Source organism: Aotus nancymaae, unplaced genomic scaffold (genome assembly GCF_030222135.1).
Source record: "Aotus nancymaae isolate 86718 unplaced genomic scaffold, 86718_ANA_hifiasm-v0.15.2.pri h1tg000089l, whole genome shotgun sequence".
Lineage (NCBI taxonomy): Eukaryota > Metazoa > Chordata > Mammalia > Primates > Aotidae > Aotus > Aotus nancymaae.
Genome location: NW_026988504.1, coordinates 22325639 through 22332486, shown reverse-complemented (window position 1 = coordinate 22332486; position 6848 = coordinate 22325639).

Below are 6848 nucleotides of genomic sequence, written 5' to 3'. Positions count from 1 at the left end.
GGATGATGTATTTGGATCAGTGGGCAGGACCCAGGAATCTGTATTTCTAACAAGTAAACTCCAGGTCCCATTGCCCCTCCTGCCGTGATCCTGAAGCATGTGGACTTGGCTTTCAGAAACTTTGTCCTTGGGTAGGAGCTCTGATGGGGCAGTCCCAGACACTGCTGTGAGCTCAGAAAAGATTAGATTTGTGCCAAATTAGTCCCCTTCTCTCCTAAGAGCTAGTCCTGAAAGTTGGATGCTGAACCCTGAAACATGCTGCTGTGATGGAGGCTCAGAAGAAGGGGGCTCTGCCTAGAACCCAGGAGTCCAGGGATTTAAACTTTCACCACCCCACCAAGGAGGAATGGATGGAGTCAGCTGACGACAGGGAAATGCATAAGCATTTCCTGAAGTTATGACTCACTTTGTTCTGAATTTCCACTCTGGTCCTGGGGTTTAGGACCTTCAGGATCCTATTCCAATTGCAGGGGTTTGGTTAGAGAGCCTCTTCAACCTTGAGGGGTTTAAGAATTAGACAAAGGAGAAGTCAAACAGAGAGGACAAGAGAGGGAGGGAGGAGAAAGGTAGCACTTCCACCCAAAATGGCTCAGGTTCCCACCAGAACCCAGTGTCCTCCATAGCTCGCATTGAATTTCAACACAAAACAGTCTATTACAGTAGATTTTCCTTCTCAGTCATTTTCTTTTCTTGGCTCTTCCTAGGCTGCCCTGGCCCCCAAGTCCCCTAGTTGAGGGGAAGGTCATAGATAAATGAAAAAGCCCTGGCCTTCTCCCTCTGTGCCCCATCCCAGCCCCACATCTCAGGGAGGAGCTGGCCCCCAAGCCAGAGCAGGGCTGAGTCTACGTGGGCCAGGCCAATAGGCTTTCCTCCTTCCCAGGGGTATCCATTCCCCTCCCAGCTTCCTGAGATGTTGGGCCCCCTTCAGCTGCACTGCAGCCTGACTGAGCAGGGTCCCCCAGGCCTTCCTCCTCTAGGCTGGTCCTCCCAGGGCAAGAGCAGGCTTTCAGGTTGGGAGGGGGTCCGCCCTCCATCCCCCAGTTGTCACCACAAAGCAAAGTCTACGGAAGGAATGGGAGTGGGCAAGGGTGGGGGTAGTGGGAGAGCCAGGTCCTTGCTAGTAAATCAAAGTTGGTTTCCCAGATGGAGTTGCAGCCGCTTTGATTTCTCAAGCCACCCCCTCTTGCTCTGCTGCCTCCCCTCGCCCCCAGCTCCACGGTTGCAATTCCTCCCTGAAAAGCAGCAGGGCCTCCTTTCAAACCAGCCCTGCTCCTCCAACTCCCAACAACAGCTTCAGTTACAGGAAAGGGGAAGGGGAGGGGGTGAGGTGGCTCAGCCTGGAGAGACATTCTAGAAGAAGAGGGAGGAGGAGGGGAAAAGGAGGAAGGGGGAAAAGAAAGAGCAGAGTGAGATGCGGGGCAGCCGGGGTAAAAGAGTGTGCTCTGCTGGAGCAGGAGGGGAGCCCCAACTGGGAAGCCAACCTGCCTTTTCCTCCCTCCCAAGGGAGCACCCCACACCCACCCATCAGCCCAAGGACCCCGCCACATCTACAGAGCTCTGCTATTTAGGCTCTCCTATTCCCCTCCCCTTCGCATTAGGTTCTGGAAGTTTCTGGAAGGCAAATATCTAAACCATTCATTCCCAGGGATGTTTATTTCCTGATCTAGATGGCAGAGTCACCCAAGAAGCTCACTAATCAAATCCAACACTGACTTTCCAGATCCCATTTCCCCAGTTGGCTCTGAGCAGCACACACCTTGGTCTCACTTGGCCCAGGCTTGGGCCAATTAAGGCCCTCAATTAACAGATTATCTGTTTAATGCTTTTATGGCCCATTTTGCCTGCCAGAGATCTTGAAGAAGGGTATTGGAGAGATAAAAGGGTAACAGCTATACTCTCCTTCCTTGGAATTTGGCAAGGGTTGGGTACACTGACTGAACCCACAAGTTGTCAGGAAGTGGAGTTCCAGGAGTCCTAGGTCTCCTGATTATTCAGTGGCCCTTTCTTTCTTTCTTTCTTTCTTTTTTTTGAGATGGACTTTCACTCTTGTTACCCAGGCTGGAGTGCAATGGCGCGATCTCGGCCCACCGCAACTTCCGCCTCCTGGGTTCAAGCAATTCTCCTGCCTCAGCCTCCCTAGTAGCTGGGACTACAGGTGCGCGCCACCATGCCCAGCTAATTTTTTTTTTGTATTTTTAGTAGAGACAGGGTTTCACCATTTTGACCAGGATGGTCACGATCTCTTGACTTCGTGATCCACCCGCCTCGGCCTCCCAAAGTGCTGGGATTATAGGCATGAGCCACCGCGCCCGGCCTTCTCCTTCTCTTCCTTCCTCTCTCTCTCTCTTTCTCTTCCTTTTATTTCTCTCTCCTTCTCTTTTCTTTGGTTTTGAGATAGTGTCACACTCCCGTGGCCCAGGCCAGAGTGCAGTGGTAGGACTGCAGCTCACTGCAGCCTGCATTCAGGTGATCCTTCCACTTCAGCCTCCTGAGTAGCTGGGACTACAGGCATGTGCCACCATGCCAGGCTATTTTTTTTTTTATTTTTAGGAGAGACAGTTTTGCCATGTTGCCTAGGCTGTTTTCCAATTCCTGGGCGCCAGTGATTCACCAGCCTCATCTTTCCAAAGTGCTGAGATTACTACTGTGTCTGGCCTGTGGCCCATTTCTAAGGGCCATTTCCCTGAGATCTAAATGGAGGATGGAGTCCAGGGAGAGGAAATTTGATACCTCACCTGAAGGTGGACTCGAGGTCTTAATAGGTTCAGGGAGAGAGGAGGAAAGGTGAATTCACCCAAAGCAGAGGCATACTGCGTGGGTCAGGGGAGATGGTAGCCAAGGAGACCGATTCTCTGCAGGCTCAGACCTGTTTTCCACGTGTCTAGGACCCACCCCACTTAGAGCAGAATATTTTTGCTTAGAGAATAAAACCATTGAGGCACTTAAAGTTTCTGAAATTAAGGCCTCTTCCTTGCTCCGTGTCTCCCAAACAGATAACACAGCCCTTCCCTCCTTAGGGTGGAGACCTCAGTGCTTTGAAAAGGACACTGACCCAGAATAGAGGAAACAAAGAGAGGACCTGTCCCCACCAGGCTTACTGGAGCAGGGGGAATTCCCTGGGGAGTCACCGTACCAGGCATTGTCCCTTAGAAGAGCCCTCAACGACAGAGAGCTGATGGCTTCTTTGGAAAGTAAGGTTTGAAAGGAAAAGGCGCAAGGAGACCCAGACGTGTAATTACCTAAACTGTGACAGGGGCAAGGTGAAAGGCCAGAGATAGGAGGGTTTCTGGGGAGGGAGTGGGAGCCCTAGTCAATCTCCCCAGGTTTCCTTAGCGGTGAGAATTTCTCCATGCTCTCCTCTCCTGCGAACGCCCGTGTGTGATGGATGTTGCTGTCATTTCACTTCTCTGTGACATACAAGCCTTTCATCTTGTTTGGGTGGCATGAAGCAAGGAGTTTCAATGATCCAAGCATCATACTCTCACAGCCTCCTCCATCTGGCTCAAAGGTAAAATCAATAAATAGTTTTATCATCCCTTTCTACAGATGAAGAAGTCACAGTTAATGAAGGGAAGATGACTGACCTAAGCTACTGGGCCAGTGGGGCTGGAGCCAGGACTGCAGCCCAGATATTTGGAGCCCCAGACCGGGTTTCTTTCCACTCCAGCAGCTATTTTCTCTGCTTTCCTGTTAGGTTGAGATTTCTGCTCCTTCCAAGTCCATCCCACAGAATGGAGGAATGGACGGTACAGCAGGTTTACAGTAGGTACCCAACAATTACCCCAGATATCAGATTTTTTTTTTTGAGATGGGTTTTTACTCTGTTGCCCAGGCTGGAGTGCAATGGGGAGATCATAGCTCACGCAGCCTCAAACTCCTGGGCTCAAGTGATCCACTCACCTCATACTCCTGAGTAACTGGGATTACAGGTGCATGCCACCACACCAGGCTAATTTTTAAATATTTTGTAGAGACAGGGCCTGGCTATCTTGCCTAGGCTGGGTCAAGTAATCTACCTTAGCCTCCTAAAGTGCTAGGATTACAGGTGTGAGCCACTCTACCTGGTCCTAGATATCAGATTTGTAAGAGTAAAGAATAACAATGGTGCCTTGGGGTTTGGGGGAGAAGTGGCACTTCTGTGCACCGGGGACACCTAGTTCCCAGCCCACAGCAGAAACCCAAGATTAATGAGAAATGCTCCTTAGGGAGGGATAGCAGAATGTGGCCCCCTAGACTGTAGGCTCCCTGAAGCTGGAGCCTGAGTCTCTGCAGACTATCTGCTTTGCATACAGTGGGTGCTCAATAATTTATTGGATAAAATAATAGCTACTATTACCAAGCTTTTAGCCTAGCACCAGGTCATAGTGAGTGCCATATGCTGTCTCATTTAATTTTCACAACCAAAATAAAAAAATAAAAATTCTGGGCCAGGTACAGTGGCTCATGCCTATAATCCCAGCACTTTGGGAGGCTGAGGCTGGCAGATCACTTGAGGTCAGGAGTTTGAGACCAAGCTGCCAACATGTTGAAACCCTGTCTCTACTCAAAACACAAAATTAGCTGGGCATGGTGGTGGACACCTGTAATCCCAACTACTTGGGAGGCTGAGGAAAGAGAATCCCTTCAGCCAGGGAGTCAGAGGTTGCAGTGAGACTGAGCCACTGCACTCCAGCCTGGGCAATGGAGCAAGACCCTGTCTCAAAAATAGAAACAAACAAAAATTTGACCTGAGGCTCCCAAGCCCAGAAGAAACAAACCTTGAGACATCTTCATGTTGGCTAGAATCTCTGCTGGCCCAAACACCCCTTCTCAGTCTCCCTCCTCATTGGCCCCATGCCCTTTATTAAATACTGACATTCCCCAAAGCGTTGGCCTTCCCACCCAATCCATCTTCCCTAGATGATCTTAGCCACGCTCATACAATCTGCCACAGGCTAAAGGTGCCAGATCTAAATCTAGCCGAGTTCCCACCTGAGCACCGAGTTAGTTTATTCACCTGCCTTCTGGACACTTTCTCTTGGATGTGCCATTGGACCAGGCTTGCTTGACTATGCTCATTATCTGCCCTTTCCCTGCATTTCCTAGCCTGGTTAATGGCATTAGGGCACCTAGGTCAGAGCTTGGCTGATGTCTTTGCTTTCTCTCTCTCTCCTTATCATCTGCACTGCCGCTTCTCAGTTCCTGCCCTCACCATTTCTTGCCTGGTCTTTTTTTTTTTTAATGCTAATATTCTTCCTTCATTTTTTCTTTTTGCCTGGTCTCTTATGATCAATCTGTAACTGGTATCTCAGGCTCCTGGAATCATACTCCTCAAAACTGCCCAAATGCATAATTTAAAATGCAAATGTGACCTCTTCCGTTCTCAAAACTCTCCAGTATACCCCCATCTCTAGGAGCCCAGACAGTGTGCAAGGTATCCAAGATCTCTGACTACTTAAATCCTCCTCTGCCATCATTCTCCCAGATGCACGTGAGACTCTCACAGGGCCAAAGTCTTGTGCTACCTGCCCCCTCCATCTGTTTCACTCCACCACGCCCTTGCACACAATGCTCCCTCTGTCTGGAATGCCTGTACCTGCCTTGTCTGTTTACATGTCTGTTTCCCTATTAGATTGTGAGTTCATATTTCTACATCTAACACTTCACACATGATCTGTGAGGTCCTGCAACTCTGATCCCTGCTGGCCTCTTTACCTCGTCCTGCTTTGTCCTTTCTCCAACCACACAACCTTTCTTACCGTCCCGACTCAGTCAGATTCCCTCTCCCATGATGTTTTCAAAGAACTATGGATCTTCCCTTCACAGCGCTGAATCCCATGGCAATTTTACATCCATGTCAGTGACTGTGCAGTGAATGTGAGTGTCTCCCACTAGGACATGAGCTCCATAGGAATAAGGGGTTAGGTCTGGTACTCAATGTAATTTTTTTTTAAGAGATGAGGCCGGGTGTGGTGGCTCATGCCTATAATCCCAGCACTTTGGGAGGTTGAGGTGGGCAGATCATGAAGTCAGGAGTTCAAGACCAGCTTGGCCAATATGATAAAATCCTGTCTCTACTAAAAATACAAAAATATGCCAGACGTGGTGGCACGTGCCTATAATCCCTGCTACTCAGCAGGCTGAGGCAGGAGAATCATTTGGACCCAGAAGGTGGAGGTTGCAGTGAGCCAAGAACGAGCCATTGTACTCCAGCCTGGGTGACAGAGTGAGACTCCCTCTCAAAAAAAAAAAAAGAGAAAGAGAGATGAGGTCTGGCTATGTTGCCCAGGCTGGTTTCAAACTCCTGACCTCAAGTGACCCTCCTGCCTCAGTCTCCCAAAGTGGAATTACAAGCATGAGCCACCGTGCCTGCATAAATTTGTTAAGTGACTAAGAGCACACAATTCTTACAGACATTAGGGGCTACATGATGTAGGAGATAGAACTCAGCTTTAAGAGCCAAACAGGCCTGGTTTCAGTCTCACCTCTGCCACATATTATGTGACTTTGGGAAAGTTGCCAGATCTCACCTAAGGTGGATTCGTCATCTGTAAACAAAACATAATACCCACTTTGTAGACATATACATGAGCAGAGCTTAGTAGAAGCTCAAAAAACAGTAGCAATTACCCTAGATCTACCGGGATGCCTGCTGAATAAATATCTAATTCAATGTAACTTCTCGTTTTAAAAGGTGCTTTATGATTATGAAATGTATTTTTGTCATTCTGAAGTTATTTTGGATGTGGAGTCTCGCATTTTAAAAATCTATTGGTTTATTCCTACTTTGCAGATGGGAAAACTGAGGTTCAAAGAAGCAAAGTGACTGTTCCAAGGCTGTACAGTTAGTGACAGAGTTACAAATCTGG